The 19,596-nt window shown below is 42.8% G+C and overlaps 1 protein-coding gene across 6 annotated transcripts in view; it reads right to left on the reverse strand.

The window, feature by feature from the left end:
• Positions 1-19,596, reverse strand: part of VPS13D (vacuolar protein sorting 13 homolog D) — a 284,031-nt gene that overhangs the window by 73,684 nt on the left and 190,751 nt on the right. The gene's annotated exons all lie outside the window — the stretch shown is intronic.

Here is a 19,596-nt window from a genome sequence, read left to right on the forward strand (position 1 = left end):
ATGCCTGTAATCCCAGCTGCTTGGGAGGCTGAGGCAGGAGAATTGCTTGAACTTGGGAAGTGGAGGTTGCAGTGAGCTGAGATCGCACCGTTGCACTCCAGCCTGGGCAACAAGAGCAAAACTCTGTCACAAAAACAGAACCAACAAACAAAAAGACTTGCAAAAAAACAATAGTTAACATTGTATATATGCAGATTATGGTCAAATTATGACAACAATACTAAGCTCAAAAAGTGAAGCATTCAGTTAAGTCTCTCCCTCTTTAAACTCACGTGGTGGGTGGGGGCAAAACAAGGGAAAACAAAGGGATGCACAATGGGCCAGTCTTTCCCCACTGGGCCAGCTCCTCATTCCAGAGGCCCACCCTGCTAAGCTCCAGCACCACTGACTCCTCCACCACGTCCTGCTGCTGCACACCCCCGGCTCCTTCCTGCTGGGGCTGCTCCCTGTGTGCCTCCTCTTGTCCCCACCTGTCTCTGGTCCACATGGCATCTCCTTGGACCTCAGGATTGGGCACCGTCATGCCTTCCCCTGTGCAGGCCTTCCTTGCCCAGGGTAGAAGAGTCTACTCCTTCCTGAGACCCTCCACGGGAACCCGCACAGACGCCAAGCCCAAACCTGGAACGCTTTCCCACATGTGTGTGACTGCAAGGTCTCCTCCCCTGCTGGACGGTGACCCCAAGGGGAGAGGGCTTTGTTTTGTTTATGTCTGTGTCCCCTGTGCCTAGCACAGAGCCTAGCATTTCTACTTGTCCATATATAGTTGTGAACTTGCTCTAGAGGCACAATAAGTAGACCTGTTAACATGAGGTTATGCTTTTTGCACATAAATCTATATAGTCAGCTCTATGTGTGGAGTCAGAACAAAGTCAAAACTCCTTTACTAAGTGTCTCAGACAGGGTTAGAACAATTTCCTGGTTTCGGCCACACGCTTTGGCCTGGATGGTATAGCATCCACAAAAGAGCTAATTATACAACAGAGGGTAGCACAGGAAATGACTTTAAACTATGACTCAAATTCTCTGTAACCCCTTGATAATACAGCCTTACATGGTCAATCCCTGCAAATATGACATTGCAGAGAGGTTCGAGAATGAAGCCTACTAGACAGAGTGCTGCTTTTGCACTGGTACTAAGAGGACGGGCTCTAAATCACAGAATCTCGGTTCTTAGCCTGGCTCTCTTTGTAACCCTGGGCAAGTTACTTAATTTCTCTGAACCTAGGTGTCCTCATTTATAAACTAGCATTCCACAGGGTCGTTATGAGGATTCAACAAATCAATTTGTATGAAGACTCAGAACAGTACCTGGCACATAGTGAAGCAGTCAATACATATGAGTATCTTTTCGTTGTTGTTGTTGAGACAGGGTCTTGCTCTGTCACCCAGGCTGGAATGCGGTGGTGCAAACACAGCTCACTGCAGCCTCAACTTCCTAGGATCAGATGATCCTCCCACCTCAGCCTCCCACGTAGGTGTGACTACAGGCGCATGCCACCATGCCCAGTTAATTTTTGTATTTTTTGTAGATTTTTTTTTTCTTTTTGTCATGTTGCCCAGGCTGGTCTCGAACCCCTGGGTTCAAGCAATCTGCTCATGTCAGTCTCTCAAAACATTAGTACTATTTTTAAAGCTGTCCATTCAGCTACTAGTTTAAATTCAAAACTTATTTCAACTGGGCAATCAATATCAGTGCCTATCCCATGTTTTCTGTATAGCAATGCTGAGAAATCAAGATAAACGTAATTAACATTTTAAACACTTACGGTAAGGACACACTAACGTATTCCACAGAGCTAAGCTAATTACTCCATTGTAACTATTTATTTCATAAACTGCATGGCCAGCCTGACAAGCCTCCTGGTCAACTTTGACAAAAGATTATGTGAGACAAATGCCAAGGAAATACAAAATTAACATTGTTGTTACTCCTTATCAGACCACAGACAAAGACAGACCCAGCAACAGTCCAGAATGAAGGAAACAGGTTGTTGGCTTTTGATTGGAATTTCCTAGGATTGTTACCATGTAGTACAAGATTAATCTAAATGTTCCTTTGCACATAGACAAGCTTATGTGGAATGTATCAGAATAATATAATAAAGGCTTAGGTTTATGTGTGAACAAAACTGCTTTAAAAATGTTATCAGTATCAAGTTGATTAAGAAAATACCACAGATTTAAACATACCTTAGGCCTATAAATAAGTTAGTTTGCTGCTTCCTGGGGGTGGGGGGAATATACAGGCTAAATAAACAAACGAAAGTACAGGAAAATCAAACACTTAAAAAGGAGCTTTTCTCCTTAAGTAAGTGTAACTAAAATTCAGTTGTATGCTAGGACTACTGAGTATTTTCAAGATAGTGCATGCTGCGGCATTTTAAACCATAGAGCCAAGCTGCTACCATCGCCACCTCAACCACCAAACTTTAAGAGCAAACGTTGTGTACTGACTCATTGCATCCTCCCAGCAGTACCCTCCACGGCTGGCAAGTGGATTTTCCAAGCAAAAGGGAGAAACCTAGAACACACCACAAATAGGTACCTATTTTTGCCTTGATGTGTCAAAGTCAGAGAAAAGGGCAAAATTCAAGCAGCTGACCAATAGTATTTCAACAACAGGATGTTCCCAGGGAGACTGCGGCAAAAGATGTCTTTCATAGTATATGTAATTCCACAAAAATAGCAGTTAAAACCAATACAGCATCAGGCACAATGAATGACAATTTCAGGTTAGAAAGAACCAAATGCTCAGCCTCTAATTTGTTTTCTTCTGTTTTGAGGGATAAAACAGAGGAATAAAGAATGTGCTGGAAATTTGGGGAATGCACTTCAAACCTCTTTCTTCCTCCTCCTCCTCCTACACACACACACACTCTCTCTCTCTCTCTCTCTCTCTCTCTCTCTCTCTCTCTCTCTCCCCCCCTCCCCCCCACCCCCCACCCACCTCCTCCTCTTCGTAAAAGGCCTTTAATTAGCTCACATCCTATCCTGACCAGGGCTGCCTAATACATTCTGACACCAGCCTGTTGGCCAGGCAGTGGGGTCTAAGTGCAGGCCTGATTAGCAGGATCCCAGCGGATCCCCTGCCGCTCTTATCTCCACAGATGCCTGATGAGTTTGGTATCTTCCTCCCAGCCCTCCTGGGAAGCTGCCCCAGCAGGTGCCCACTGGCAATAGTTTTGTGTTACAGGCCTGAATGAATGATCCCCGCAGGAGCTGCCGACTGTTTTCACAGACACAGAAGGCAGTCAAAAGTCCACTGCGTGAACTTGGAATGACCCCAGCTGCAGAGTCACTGGCGGGTTCATCGGGAGGGCAGGCACGCTTTATTAAACAACTAATACTCTTCACAGATAACTTTCCGAAAAAGCAAAAGTGTTAACTCTTTGCAATCTTGCTCTGACAAAACACTTCAGCTGTGGCGGGGCTCCCTGTGTGACTGAGGGTCTGAACCCAAATGAGGGTTGTGAGATGGAGGAACGGCGCCAGCAGGGACCATGATTTCATCTGGCCTGAAGAAGCGTTGGGACTCAGTCACCATTTGGCCTACTGTTTTTTGTTTTTGTTTTTAAAGTGTTCCAGATTAAAGCAAAAAGGCAAAAAGCAAAGCTTTCGAGCACCTACTCCAGCGAGGACAGTGTGGCCGGGAATCAGCCTGACAATTACAGCCCCCAGCCAGGCCGGCTCTCAGCACCACCAGAACAAGAGGGTGCCCCCGGCTCATTCTGCCACATGCCTATGCACCCTCGCAGACATGCGTGGGCCCCGTGGGGCTTCCATTCTAAGTTACCAGGAGAGAAAAGGTACCAAGGCACTACCCTGTGAAGGCCATTGCAAACTTTCATCACCTGTGGGGCTGGTGGGGCAGTCATTTTGTTGGCAGCAGCCAGATGCTGTGCAGTGAGTTCCTTTTAGAAGGAGGACTCAGATGCCAGACACAGTGGCTCATGCCTATAATCCCAGCACTTTGGGAGGCTGAGGCAGGAGGATCACTTCAGTCCAGGAGTTTGAGACCAGCCTTGCAACATAGCGAAAACCCCCCATCTCTACTAGGAAAAAAAATTTAGCCAGGTATGGTGGTGTGCACCTGTAGTACCAGCTACTCAAGAGGCCGACATGGGAGGACTGCCTGACCCCAGAAAGCGGAGCTTGCAGACAGACAAGATGGTGCCATTGCACTTCAGCCAGTGAGACTGTCTTTGAAAAAAAAAAAAAGGATTCAGAAAAGGAAAGGGGTTCAGATCAAAGTGTTCTCATAATTAAGACAAAGTCATCACAAGTTCTTCCAGGGTTGCTGGACAGCAGGCAACTGGACACATCCACATTTTCAGTGTCCACTGAGAGGAACGGCAAACAGCCACTTCTGTCCTAGGGCAAGAACCAGTACTAAAGATGTTTTCGCTCTTTTCTTTTCTTTTTTTTTTTTTTAAGACAGAGTTTTGCTCTTGTTGCCCAGGCTGGAGTGCAATGGCACAATCTAGGCTCACCACAACCTCTGCCTCCCCGGGTTCAAGCGATTCTCCTGCCTCAGCCTTCCAAGTAGCTGGAATTACAGGCACCCGCCACCATGCCCAGCTAATTTTTTATTTTTAGTAGAGACGGGGTTTCTCCATGTTGGTCAGGCTAGTCTGGAACTCCCGACCTCAGGTGATCCGCCCACCTCAGCCTCCCAAAGTACTGGGATTACAGGCATGAGCCACCACACCCGGCTTGCTCTTTTGTTTCACATAGCCTTTAGAAGGAACCCGATGACAATTCTAATAACATACAGAAAAAACCATATGAACATTTAGAAAAATTTTAAAATTCATTTTAACCAACAAAGGTAGATTAATTTTGGCATCACCCAAAGACTATGTGTCTATTGAAGTTTCATCTCTACTACATCTCACCACTGCCTACTAGATCTAATTCTAAAGGGATTCCCTATTTCTTTTCATGGGGGCAGGTCTTGTTCTGTTTTCTGGGGAGATGCACAAGTTTTGCATGGGTTTACTCACTGGGTAAGATTCTGCTGAAGGACTAGTAATAGAAGGTGCTTTAAGGAGCTATACTCCCCGCAACCCCTTCTGGTAAGCTGACCTTGACCCAGAACAGACTGGTTCAGTGCAACAAACCCTTGAGGGCTTTCTGGATAGCAGGCTAAGTGCTCAGGATTAAAGATACCAAGACAGTATGACTTAGTCCCTTGTGCTCATGGAACTCAGTATAGTATGGGAGACAGACACACAAATGGATAAAAAATAAAGAATGCTGAGAAAATACACACTAGGCAAGGCTTACACTTTTCTCCCCCTCACTCCTACCAAGCAGGTGCCCACAAGCTGCCAGCCCCGTCTCGACAATCATACTAGATCTGTAGCCAGAAAGCTTGGGTTTGACGGCTGGCCCTGTGACTAATTAGCTGTGAGAACCTTACAGGGTCTCAGTTTCTCTACCTATAATTTGAGAGGGCTAAAGGCTGACCTTAATGTTCTTTCCCAAATCCACTATCCAAAGAGTTTCTTTTTTTTTTTTTTTTTTTGAGACAGAGTCTCACGCTGTTGCCCAGGCTGGAGTGCAGTGGCGCGATCTCGGCTCACTGCAAGCTCCGCCTCCCGGGTTCCCGCCATTCTCCTGCCTCAGCCTCCTGAGTAGCTGGGACTACAGGCGCCCGCCACCGCGCCCGGCTAATTTTTTTGTATTTTTAGTAGAGACGGAGTTTCACTGTGGTCTCGATCTCCTGACCTTGTGATCCGCCCGCCTTTTCTACTGAACATCAGCGATTGTGTTAAGAGTCCGCATCTGGGAAAAGCTAATGTAGCTTTGTCATATTCAGCTGGAATAACTAAGAAAAGTTTTAGTGTTGATACATCTCTTAGGAAGAATACAAGATGGGGTTAAATAGAAAGGCAGGAGTTAGAGAGTTTAAATTATCATATGAAATATGATGAAAACTAGGTTTCTCACCAAATTCAATTTTTTAACATAAGTTAGACACAGTTCACTGTTATGTTTTTACCTTTTACAGAGAAACAAGTGGCAAATTCTTCCTGTGTTTAGTCCTAAGAACTTTTATCTTTCCATATAATTTATTCGTCGAGGCACTTCAGTTTGTCACATAAACTGATTTCTAAGCAACTCCTTTGTAGCAATCCTACAACTTTCACTTGCTGATTCTAATGGACACACAATCCAAACAGGCTGGTGAAATCTATCTGGCTTTGCCCCCTTTTGCTTTGTTTCTTAGCGATTGTAGGACTGGAGATTTGCATGGCCCACTGAGATTGCAGAACCAAGCATTCACACGATCTGGCATGGGGGCTAGGAAAGCAAGGCCCTCTTGGAAGCAAGGTGTTTCACGGCTGTCTTCACGGCGCCAGAAGCTCTTCTGACTCTCCTCTGAGAAGGCTTAGTGTAGTAGGAAAAGAGTGGGCTCAGAGTTTGTGAAGCCTGGGCACCATCCCCTGGTTCCAACACTGACTGCACAGTCTCCGCAAAACCATTTAACCTGTATGACTTAATTTCCCATCACTGGAAGGGAAGTGATAATCACACCTAACCTGCTGGCCCCATTGGGATGTTGCAAGGTTAAATTATCTCACAGACATGAAAGTGCTTTAATTCCTGAGGGAGGAAAGAGTGCTTTCTAGAGCAGCAGTGTGGTCTTTGGAAAACAGCCTGGGGCTGGAAAGAGCCTGGTCCTCTTCCACAAACTCCCTGTTTGACCCTCCAGAAGTTAATTACCTTCACTGTGACTCAATTTCTTCATCTGTCAAATGGGGATAAACCTGACTCTTTAATGCATAAGTTTGTGAAGATGAAATAGTAACAGGAGGATGCTACAAAGGTGGAATTGCTATAAAACTACAAGAAGCCATTAGTGCCTCTTCTTTTATAACTAACTTTGGCATGATCCTTGCTCATTTCCAAGTTACCAATAAAGAGAAAATTACCTCAATGGCCACAATATCCTGCTTTGAACATTACAATGGCAACAAAACTGAGACAAGGGGCTGTTTTGGGAAGCATGTTCTGCTTAATTTTCATTTCAGTGAAAACAATTAAGGTTTCTAAACCAGTGTTTTATTATATAAATTCAATACCTTGCAGGAAATGTTTACTTAAAACATTTTCCTCAAATAAAGCAAACAAATATTTCCCATAAATATTCTTTTAATTCATTAGACTAAGAGGGACTAGGTTTTCCTCTCCTTCCTCTAAACCAGTTTTCTGCTACCTTAAACCAAACCTGGGTCCAATCAATAGTGCACACCTGGCCTCATCAGAGCCAGGTCAGTATCTGCTAAGTGCTTGCTGTGCCCCAGTGCTGTGATAGACCTAAGGCATAGGGAAGGAGGAGAAGAAATAGGATTCTAAAAGTCAATGTCCTTTTCCTGTCTATATTGCCATAGTATGAGTTTGGCTATTCACCAGCTTACAGATATGTTTGGGGGCAAACTTGTAAAAAGTTTGTTTGGGCCGGGTGCAGTGGCTCACGCCTGTAACCCCAGCACTTTGGGAGGCCAAGGTGGGTGGATCAGCTGAGGTCAGGAGTTCGAGACAAGCCTGGCCAACATGGCGAAACCCCATCTCTACTAAAACTGCAAAAATTAGCTGGGCCTGGTGGCGGGTGCCTATAATCCCAGCTACTCGGGAGAATCACTTGAACCTAGGAGGCAGAGGTTGCAGTGAGCCGAGATCACACCACTGCACTCCAGCCTGGGCGACAAGAGCAAAACTCCATCTCAAAAAAAAAAAAAAAAAAAAAAAAAAAAAAAAAAAAGGTTTATTTCCATTAAAAAAAAAAAAAAAAAACAAAATAGCTAGGCAGTAACACATTCATTGAATGTATACCATGTGAAAAATGCTATGCCAGATAAAAGACAACCCACATGGATACAACCTGGATCACTTTAATTTTCCTTACAGTAACTATTTACGGCTAAAGGGGAAACTGGCAAAAAAAAAAAAAAAAAAAAGCTTGTCAGATAAAATCCTGGCCCCTCTCCACAGGCTTTAAAGGTCTACTCTGGGATGCAAATACATACAGACCGCTGCATTCTATCTTTTGTCTCCAGCCAATCTCATCCTTGAGGAACAGAATCAAGTGTTCTTAGCCCTTGCCCCACAGCACTTCTCTCATGGAACTGTGCAGTTTGCACAGACTCCACTGCCATACTTATTTCCTCTCGATTATCATTACTTATTCCTTCTCTGCCTTACCTGTTCCACATCCTCACAAAAAGAAGAAAACATTTTCTAAGTCTTCCTTTCTAACATTCTTTCACAGCACCCAGCACCTACTTGGTGATGTGAGAAATGTTGACGGGTATCAGAGACGTGTGCACAAATGGTTACAATTCAAGGGAAAATCTGGTGCCTGCCGTCATGGAAGCACACGGGGCCATGGGAACTCATGGTGGGGAGAAATCATGTTCTTAACATGGCATGTGGGCTGGGCCTTCCAGACCTGGAGCCTCTGGCCAGAAATGGAGAAGGGCACCCCGATCAGAGGCAAGACTGAGTACAAGTGCAAGGGGAGGACAGCACGAGCGTGACTGGAGAAATGGCCACACGGTCCACTCTCTGTCACGTTCTCTGCACACTTTACACCTGACGTCCCCACCATCATCCTGAGCAAACTGTCACAAGGACAGAAAACCAAACACCACATGTTCTCACTCATAGGTGGGAACTGAACAATGAGAACACTTGGACACAGGATGGGGAACATCACACACTGGGGCCTGTCATGGGGAGGGGGGAGGGAGGAGGGATAGCATTAGGAGATATACCTAATGTAAATGAGTTAATGGGTGCAGCACACCAACATGGCACATGTAACAAACCTGCACATTGTGCACATGCACCCTAGAACTTAAAGTACAATAATTAAAAAACAAACAAAATTCAGCTCTTCAAAACTAAAAAATAAAAATAAAATAAAATAAACCTGACTTCCCCAACGTGGCTCCTAGTTTTTGAGCATCCTTATGTACCTAACTAGAAAATCTCCTTGTTCTCACGAATGGCACTGGAGGGCTTCTCCATTGGTGTGTAATAGAAAAGAAAAAGTGAAGCTGTAATTCCCCCTTGCCTGCTGGAGGTGAGTGTGATATGCCTGTGCTTGTATCCAGGGACCAACTGTGCCCCCACATCGCTACTTCAGGACATGCTGAGGCCTCCCTTCCAAGTCAGGCCGGACACGCCATCATGTGGCTATGAGGAAAGCCAAGGAAAAGCCGGACTCTCACCCGCTTCTAGAAGTATCTTCCTTTTCCTCTTAGGGGGGATTCTCCCTCATCCCCAACACTGTAGAATTACTTAATGTCCTGACATAAACTTACATTTTTCTCCCTACCATCCTCCACTTCACAAAAACTCTGCTACAAGAATTATTCTTGTCATATATTGTTTCTTTGTGAACTCTCAGCTATATGACTCTGAAATACCTCATACAAACAGCAGCACAGTTAATGAACAGTGCAACAAGCCTCTAAGAGGGAAAGACACATTTTTCTCTACCTCTGTTCTCTGAAATTCATTCTGCAGGGAAGGACAGGCTAACAAGGCTCACAGACAACACTGGCAATGGAAAACCCAACTATAATATGGAGACAATGTTGTGAATCTTAACCTGTAGTATGAGGTTAAGAAGTATAGCTGTCCCTCAGTCTCCATGGGGGATTGGTTCCTGGACATGCAGAGGACACCATCCATCCACAGATGCTGAAGTCCCTGATATAAGATAGTGTGGTATTTGTACACAACCTACACACATCATCCTGTATATAAATCATCACTAGATTACTTATAATGCATTACTTTACCATGTAAATGCTATGTAAATAGCTGTTATTCTGTATGCTTTAGGGAATAATGACAAGGAAGAAAATAGTACATGTTCAGTACAGACACAACTACCCTTTTTTTTTGCTTTGGATCTGTGGTTGGTTAAATTCATGAATACAGAACCCACAGATATGGAGGGCTGACTGTGCTGTTCAGCAACGTTCCAGGAGTCAGGAGAGCTAGGAAGAAGTGCAAAAGCTCTACCACTTTTTGTTTGGCCATCCTGAGCAAAGCCATTTACTTCCACTGGGTCTCCGTTTCTTCATCTATAAAATGGTAACAGGAGTGATAAGAATAATAATGACAATAATAATACCATTTATCTCGTTTTAGGCTTATAGAAAGGATCAAAGATATGTGAATGCTTACCAACAACTAAAAATCAGGACAAATATAAAGTGGTATTATTATTCTTTCAATAAGGAATGATGAAACTCTAGTAAGTTAATCATACTGTTCCATTCCTCCAAGAAGCAAACCATAGTTCAGTTCAACAGAACTAAATTTATTTATTTATTTATTTATTTATTTTTGAGACAAAGTCTCACTCTTGTCGCCTAGGCTGGAGTGCAATGGCGCGACTCGGCTCACTGTAACCTCCGCCTCCCAGGTTCAAGCGATTCTCCTGCCTCAGCCTCCCGCGTAGCTGGGATTATAGGCGCCTATCACCACACCCTAATTTTTTTACTTTTAGTAGAGACGGGGTTTCACCATGTCAGCCAGGCTGGTCTCAAACTCCTGATCTCAGATGATCCACCCGCCTCAGCCTCCCAAGGTGCTGGGATTACAGGCGTGAGCCACCGCGCCTGGCTGCAGAACTAAATTTAAAACTCTCAGGAATAAGACACTATCCCCAACATTCTCCCTCTGGCTTCTTAATTCAAGCAATGGTATCACTAAGCATCTGAAAGCCAATCTGTTAGCAGAACTGAGAGACGAAAACTCTACACAATTTGAAAAGCTACAGGAGAGACTAAGGGGAAAAGGGTAAGGAAAGAAAAGGACTATTGGGGACAATGAGTTTATTTTATCCCTGGAATTGATAGTGGGAATGCACAACTCTCCCTAATTCTGGGTACTCTGCCCTGAAAATTAAATACTCTTATCTTAAAATGATATCCTAGTTATTTAGAAATGCTTAAAAGAGTGAAGTTCAGGAAACGGCTTAAAGAAATTGCAACTTAACACATAGCATTTAGAGGAAGGCAGTCATCAGGAAAGCGATCTGAAGATCACTATCAGCTCATACCAAAGTGGTCCAAAGCTCTGCTCTGCTTCCTGGGCCAGGCAGGAGGGGAGGCCTGGGGACTGCACATCCCACATGATTTAAATTTGAATAAATCTTGGATCAGGAACATCATCTGCATCAGCTTACTCAAATGCTTTTGAGTCATACATTTTCTATTTGAATGAAGAAAAATCTCCCAATCCTCTTCTCCCATTTCAACCCTTTTACACTCGATTAGAGATTTCCAGATAGGAAAGACTAATTCGGAAAGCTGAGAAATCACAGTTGGAAAAGTTCAAGGCCCAACACAGAGGTGTTAAAGTTGGGAACGAATGGAAGACTGCTTGAGTTTTACTTTTAAGTAATGTTGTTTCCAACCGCTTGTGGTTTTGCTTCTACAATGTTTAGAGTTGGGTAAAAGATTATACCTGAGAAGTTGCATTGTATGGAGGAAAAATAGAGGCTGCCTCCCAAATTAATTTTTTTCGAAGACTTCTAGCTCCAATAGTGAGTCATTATTAAATTTCAATCAAGGTTCCTGACAAGTCTGAGTCTAATTTTTCTCATCTGTAAAATGGGCTTAATCCTCCCTCCTTCCCTCCCTCCCTCTCTTCCTTTCTTTCCTTCCTATTGGGTATATGTGAAAGTTACATGAGAGAGCATAGGGAAAGATCCTAGGCCCATAGTTGACATGCAGGAGTTAATAAATATGGCTATACTCTTTACATTGCTGATTTTTTTTTTTTTTTTGAGACAGAAACAGCGTTGTTCTGTCGCCCAAGCTGGAGTGCAGTGGCACCATCTCAGCTCACTGCAACCTCTGCATCCTGAGTTCAAGCAATTCTCCTGTTTCAGCTTCCCGAATAGCTGGGATTATAGGCATGTGTGCCCAGCTAATTTTTGTATTTATAGTAGAGGCGGGGTTTCACCATGTTGGCCATGCTGGTCTCAAATTCCTGACCTCAGGTGATCCACCTGCCTCGGCCTTCCAAAGTGCTGGGATTGCAGGTGTCAGTCACCACGCCCGGCCTGCTTTCTGATTTTTAAGTGTGATATTGACCAAGACATTCCTTCTTTCTCCTAAGAATAAACTTTGATTTAGCTTTTCTTCAAGATGGAGATAGGCTTTTAGAAAGAACAATTATAAGACAGAAAGAACTTTTTTTAAAAAATAGAACCTTCCAAACAGAGTGAGTGTCTTGAAAATTTTATATCACTTAAAGTTTGTCACAATTTTTCAAGAAAGGCCAAAGACTGATATGAAGAATGCTGAATTATAGAAAAGGGATGCATAACCACAATGCTGAGGGTCACCAGCCAACCTAAGAAAGCTTGAACATATGATTCTTTTATAAACCATGTTTATACTAGGGTAGAAAACCACCACTTTTGGGGGACATAGATATTTTCTGTCTTTTCAACTTAGCAACTGAACATACTTTTCCACCACACAAGCTCCAGTTTTGGAAGATCAAGTGAATTCCTCTCAAAATATGACATGTTCAGGCCTAAAAAAAAAAAAAAGAAATCTGAAGAAGCTTGTTCTTAACTGAACTACCATTAGGAAATGAAGAAGTTTTGAACTTTTTCTTTCTGTTTCAAAAACAGGACATCAATCCCTGCTCTGCCACTTCTGGCTACTGAGCTGCCTGATCAGGGTGGAAAAGGGGGACAAGCTAAACCCTGCTCACCTGGCTCCTTCATGAGCGAGGCTGCTCAGTGGGGTACATGGGGACCGCCTGTAAATTTTGGTCACTTGCGGTTCTCATGACACCAATCCACCCCAGCCCCCACAAATATACTTTTATCTGATCCCCCAAGATGGTTGAGAGTTGCCCAAGTTAGGGTGGGTCATTCAGCATCTAAAATTTGCTTCTAACCAAAAAGAGCTCAGACTAAGGGAATCATTTTAGTACTCAAGATTATCAGAGGAAAATAAAACAAAAATTCTGATGCCAAAAATTTGAGTCATTTCCCTACATACAAGAACTTGAAGGTACCTCCTCTTGGCTGGAAAAGAAATCCCTCGGGAGACTTATTTAGGATCAAAGTCTTTTTGAAAATAGAAAGCCCTACATTCTCTAAGGGAAAGATCACTGTCTGAAGTGAATTTCATTTACCCTCAAGTTTTGTGCCAACTTAAATACACTAAAACCCCATTGCTTATGAGAAGGCATTCACCTATTACTTGCTTATAGGTACATGGAAAAGCTATTATGGGGATAATCAGCTCAACTATAAAATGGAACAGTCATACATAATGACAAAAACAGATACAAGTCATAAATTGCCTTTTCGCCTTCAGAATCCATGCAGGGACTCACTCAGGGCATTCTTTTGTGCAAAGATAAAACTTTCACCTTGAATAAACATTGCTCTTAAGTTTTGTTTGAGCCTTATAAATATAGTGACTGCAAAGTAAACAACAACAAAAAATGCTGTTTCTTAAACAAAAGGCAGATGGACCTCTCTTCCCCTAACAAGGTCACAGGATATATGATGGAAGGGTGGCTGATGGCAGGGGCTGGCTGAGAGTCTCTGTGCAGGGACAGGAAAGTCAGTTTCCACTGGATCATGGCTAGGCACCAAATCTGGTGTCCTGGGACAAAGGGCTGGTGGAAGATTCGCTTCGAAGAGAAGTAGCTCCTCCATAATGCTGTCCCAAATAGAAACCAAAGAAATGGAACAAAATGTTAAAGTCCTAGCTAAATTTTCTTTTTTTTTTTTTTTTTTTTGAGACGGAGTCTTGCTCTGCTCACTGCAAGCTCCGCCTCCTGGGTTCACACTATTCTCCTGCCTCAGCCTCCTGAGTAGCTGGGATTACAGGTGCCCGCCACCACGCCCAGCTAATTTTTTTGTATTTTTAGTAGAGGCGGGGTTTCACCTAGTTAGCCAGGATGGTCTCGATCTCCTGACCTCGTGATCCGCCCGCCTCGGCCTCTCAAAGTGCTAGGATTACAGGCATGAGCCACTGCGCCTGGCCCCTAGCTAGATTTTCTACTGGACTATCTGAACAGTCTGAATTTCTCGTTTTCTCAGTCTCAACTTGCTTATATTTATCTTCAAACAGTTTTCCTAAAAGTTATCAAAGATCATTGTGAGACTAGGTAGAGATTTTTGTTTGGTTTGCTTTTTATTTTTTGGTTTATTTAACATATAGAGGCATGTCTAGAATAAATCTTGTAGTTAAGTGATATCTCAAAAGTCTAATTAAAAATGGGAACTGAGATGCCAGTACAGAAGAGCCAGGTCTCGGCTGATCTTGGGAAAGTCACCTGACCTCTCTGGGCCTCAGTTTCTTCATTTACATAATGGGGCTAAAAATGCCCATCCAGCTACTGACCAGGTAATTCTGATGATCAAATGGTATCACATGAGTAAAACCATGGTTGCACTTGCCAAGGTTCTTATTGCCTATAAAGATGGTGACAACCACAAACAACCTAACACCAGAATGACGGTGGGCACCAGCACTTCCCGAGGGCCTGCTTTGTGCCAAGAATGCGATGATAGTGGCCCTGACCAGTTACACAGTGATGTCAAATAACAGGCTTCTGCTGGGAAGTCAGCAGTCATTAATGTTTCATATTCTCTGCAGTGCCTAGAAGAATGCCTTACAAACACAAAGGAAAAACATCCTGTAAGAAAAAAAAAAAAGACCTTCAAAATTAGCTGGACTTGGATTCAAATCCACCCCTGTCACCTCTAGCTGTGTGACCTTGAAGACTTAACTTCTCTAACTCCCAGTTTCCTGACTGGCAGAACAGAGCTTAACACATACAAGACAATGTATACGAAGGGTCTCTCACCAAGCCTAACCAACAGAAGGTGCTCCACAAATGTCTGTACATTAGTATGTATTCCACAATGAAGTACAGGGTTTCAACCCTGTTCCTACACCTTTTCCTACTAAAGCTGTTTGCGCCAAGAAATCATCTCAAAAATTAGATCTTTGTCAAATTCATAAAAAACAAAACTGATTTAAGACAATGAAACAATGGCTAAAACAACATAGAATAAAATGCATTAACTAAAAACTGGCAGAAAACTCACATCTCCTTGACAAAAATTTGATCTGCAGAATGTGAGCTGGGAAATTTGGGCCTGGCAGAAGTAAACACCACAAAGCAAAAGAGAAAAATAGAAAACTACCATACAACTACAAAAGTTATCAGTAAAATTAACATGTAGCAAACAATGAACAATGAATTCTAATGTACATGAACAGCAAATAACCACTATGAAAATAATTTCAGTTAAGAACATGACAAATTACAAAAATATTTGTATTCATAAACACAGAATCAAAACAAACATGGGATCAAAAAGGTACCCAGCATCAAAAGCATCCTATATTGACTTGATAAAGACATAATGAGGGGAATGAGGCTGGGCACAGTGGCTCACGTGTGTAATCTCAGCACTTTGGGAGGCCAAGGAGGGCAGATCACTTGAGGTCAGGAGTTCAAGACCAGCCTGGCCAACATAGTGAAACTCCATCTCTACTAAAAACACAAATTAGTTGGGCGTGGTGGCACACGCTTGTAATCTCAGCTACTCTGGAGGCTGAGGTGCGAGGATCACTTGCTACCCAAGAGGGCAGAGAGTGCAGTGAGCCGAGATTGCACCACTGCACTCCAGTCTGGAAGATAGAGTGAGACTCTGTCTCAAAAAAGGGGGGATGGAAAGTAGAACAGAATGAGCAGAGGGTTCATTAGTGATGACTGAAAGTGCTTCTCTCCTTTGCTGGAAGAAATTAAGTATGCTGTCGGCTTTCTTCCCTTAGGAAGACCAGATAATAGCTGTGCAGAACAAACACAGTTTTACAGGGGCATAAAAGACAGTGGAATCATTTGCCGTATTGTTAATATCTGAGATATTATTAGTTTAAAAAGTACTTTATTTATTTTTTTGAGGATAGCTATGTATGTGAAAATATCACACAAGAATGAAGGTACAAATGAAGCTAGAGTCTATAAGAGAGGAAATTTAATCAATAGGGGGCCTTCCCAGTTCTCTGCCTTTAAAAGACATGAGTGTCTTGTAGATATTCACATGACACACAACTAGAAGAAAGTATACTTCTTGCAACTCATGCAGCAGAAAGAAACTTTCTCCTCTGATACAGGTTTGGAATATGAAATGCTGTCATTTTCTTAAATAAATCACATTCAGAGAAGTCCTTCCAGAAGCGATTGCCTTGCCATGGCCTCAGGAATGAGATCAGATCTTTGAAGTTCCACTTAGGGCTAGAGTCATCTTGCCAAGACCCAGGCAGGGGAGTCATGGGTTAGATGTTCACAATTTGGTGGCTAAGCCTTAAATCTTAGATTTGAATCCATATGCTGATTTCTAGGGTTGGGAGATGAGAAAGATAGGCAAAGAGAAATAACTGAGATAAAAGGGCATAGGTTATTTCCTACTTATATTTCCTTGAGGCCAATATTAAATAAATTAAACAACAAAGATGAAATGAGATATTCCTTTTGTAGGAATGCTCTGGGGCGAGAAAAAAGAAATAAATTCCACAAGTGGATACCCTATAGACCTGAAATTTAAAATTTGTGCATCTATCCATAGATGACTAAAACCTACAGGTCTACTATCTTCTTATGTGATAGAATGAATTCCCTTTTAACTCCTCCCTGGGTTTCATATACTTCATCTCTTTTGCTCCTCAGGCCAGTGTGAGGTAGGAAGTTACCATCATCTTTTCATACATGTTAAAAACAAATCTCTTAACAGAGGAAAAGATTCTTTAAAGGTAGAAATGCGATGAAAGTACTGGCATTCTGACTACCAGCCCCATGCTCCCCTCAGAGTACAAGCCTATGTCTACAATAATGGCTTACAATCTTTGGAGGCGTGAATCTCTCCCTGAGGATACAAAAGAAATGGTGGACCGTCACCCCAGAAAAATGCACCCTTATACAGTATTTACAATTAATTTAAGAGGTTTATGAGCTTCTCCACACACTCAAAGCCCATTCAACCAGGCTAAAGCCCTCTGGTCTTTGCAGTGAAGTGCAGTGCGCTGGCAGGGGCTCAGTGAGGTGCCGTTCTGTCCCCTCTGGCCCTTTTTGAACCGCTGGAACTCAGGCACTCTTTAAAGGAATAATCGCCAGAGGCCAACAGTTGATTGTTGTGGTCATTTGTAATTCCTCAAACTCCTCTGGTGTACACAGAAAAACAAACAAAACATTCCCCTGAAACAACTTTTAAGAAAATGCGTATCTTTAGTCCAACCACATATGTGCAGAATCATAGATGACCTGAATGGGTATTCAACTGATAGACCCATTTAGAGCTACCATTTCCTATGAGAAGTGGTAATTTTGTGTTTATGTGCTTTCTCATCTTAAGAGATATAACTAGTTTTTACTTCTCTGTAAACACACCTAAGATTGCTGGTATCAAAACACAGTCATGTGCCAAATAACATTTTGGTCAACTAAGGACAGCATATATGACAATCCACCCATAAGATAATACCATTATCTTTTACTGTGCCTTTTCTAGGTTTAGTTATCTTTAACATGCTGTACAGTTTTGTAGCCTAGGAGCAATAGGCTATCCAGATAGCCAAGGCATGGAATAGGCTGTATTCCACCTAGGTTTGTGTAAGTATACTCTACGATGTTCGCACAACGATGAAATCACCCAGTGAAATGATTCTCAAAATGTATCCCTGATGTTAAGCAACGCGATACAATATGGTGTTTGTCACTCAAATCTCGTGCTGAATTATAATCCCCATTGTTGGTGCTGGGACCTGGTGGAAGGTATCTGGATTACAAAGGCGGATTTCTTATGAATGGATTAGTACCATCCCCTTGGTGTTCATGATAGTGAGCGAGTTCTCATGAGATCTGGTTGTTTAAAAGTATGTAGCACCTCCCCCTTCTCTCCCTTGCTCCCACTCCCGCCATGAGACACCTGCTCCTGCTTCACCTTCCACCATGATTGGAAGCTTCCTGAGACCTCACCAGAAGCAGATGCTGGCATCATGCCTCCTGTACAGCCTGCACAAACACGAGTCAATTAAACTTCTTTTCTTATAAATTACCCAGTCTCAGATGTTTCTTTAGAGCAGTGCAAGAATGGACTAATACACAATGTATGCCTGTAAATTACATAGCAATCCCCTCAGGTGCAGCCTGTGGCTCCCATACTAGTAGCTTATTAAAGGCAAGACAAGTATATGAAGGAGCCCAACCCTATGGGAAGGGAGGTTCCCATTCAAGGGGACTCATTCCCTGGAAAGCAACACCCTTATATAAATCCAGCAACATATAAAGCATGATATCCAATAAAATGTATTGTCACTTCCCCCAGGCCTTCATATAGATCCAGAGTGAGGACGGGGGTAGGGAGGACACTGCCCTTTCTTTCTGCCTAAGTTATAATCTCATGCTGACCCTCAAGCTTCAAAAACAGTTTTTCAGGGAAAACAGAAAAACCAGGAAACAAACGAGACTTCCACAAACCAAGGAGAATAAAGAAAGGGCCAATCCTTTCACTAGGATGTTGCCAGGAGACTCTGGAGAAACTCCTAGGAGGTCTCTCCTGTTGAGATGTCACAGGCACGTGAACAGCTTCTTCATTCTTAACCCAGTGAACTATGGAGGTTCCTAAGAGTCAGACTGGTCCTGATGGGGTTTGACTCTCCTACTCTCAGTGCCCCGACCCTCCTTCTCTGTAGTTCATAATAGATTTCATTTCAAGAGCACTAATGGCTTCCTGCGGCTCAAGTCTCAATGCAAATATTACAGTCAAAGTAATGACCTATTTATCTTCTTCATTCTGTATTTTTCAAAATTTTTTTAACGTCATACCTTATTCTGTTCTCACAATAAACCTGTAAAGTAGGTGCATTTCTATTCCACAGTGAGGAAGTCCTATTGTTAAACCATAAGCATTTTCATTTTTTAAATTATAGTAAAGCCCAGGGCACAAAAACAAACAAAGTATAAAACCAAGAAGACTTTCTTATGTCAATTAGAATTCAATAAAGTTAATAAAATTTAATAAAATATGTTAACTGGGCATTTACAACTAAATATTTAAATTCATTCATTTATATCAAGTCCAAGAGCTAAAGCAAGAAGAGTGAGGAATCTGTGTTACCACTATGAGGGTTTATGATGCGTGAGGGGTAAGGGGCCACAGGAGTGTGAGAAAGGATTCAAGGCAGAAAAGTACACACTAGTTCAGACTTTGAACCTGAATCTCACTGCTTTCAAACCATGAGTGGGAAAGTCTCTCTAAAAGACAGTTGCCATCCAGGCATGGTGGTTCACACCTGTAATTCCAGCACTTTGGGAGGCCGAGGTCAGTGGATCACTTGAGATCAGGAGTTCAAGACCAGCCTGGTCAAACGGCAAAACTCCATCTCTACTAAAAAATACAAAAAATCAACTGGGTGTGGTGGCAGGCGCCTGTAATCCCAGCTACTTGGGAGACTGAAGCAGGAAAATTGCTTGAACTCAGGAGGCCAAGGTTGTAGTGAGCAGAGATTGCACCATTGCACT

The sequence above is a fragment of the Macaca fascicularis genome, chromosome 1 (genome assembly GCF_037993035.2).
Source record: "Macaca fascicularis isolate 582-1 chromosome 1, T2T-MFA8v1.1".
In the NCBI taxonomy this organism is placed as follows: Eukaryota; Metazoa; Chordata; class Mammalia; order Primates; family Cercopithecidae; genus Macaca; species Macaca fascicularis.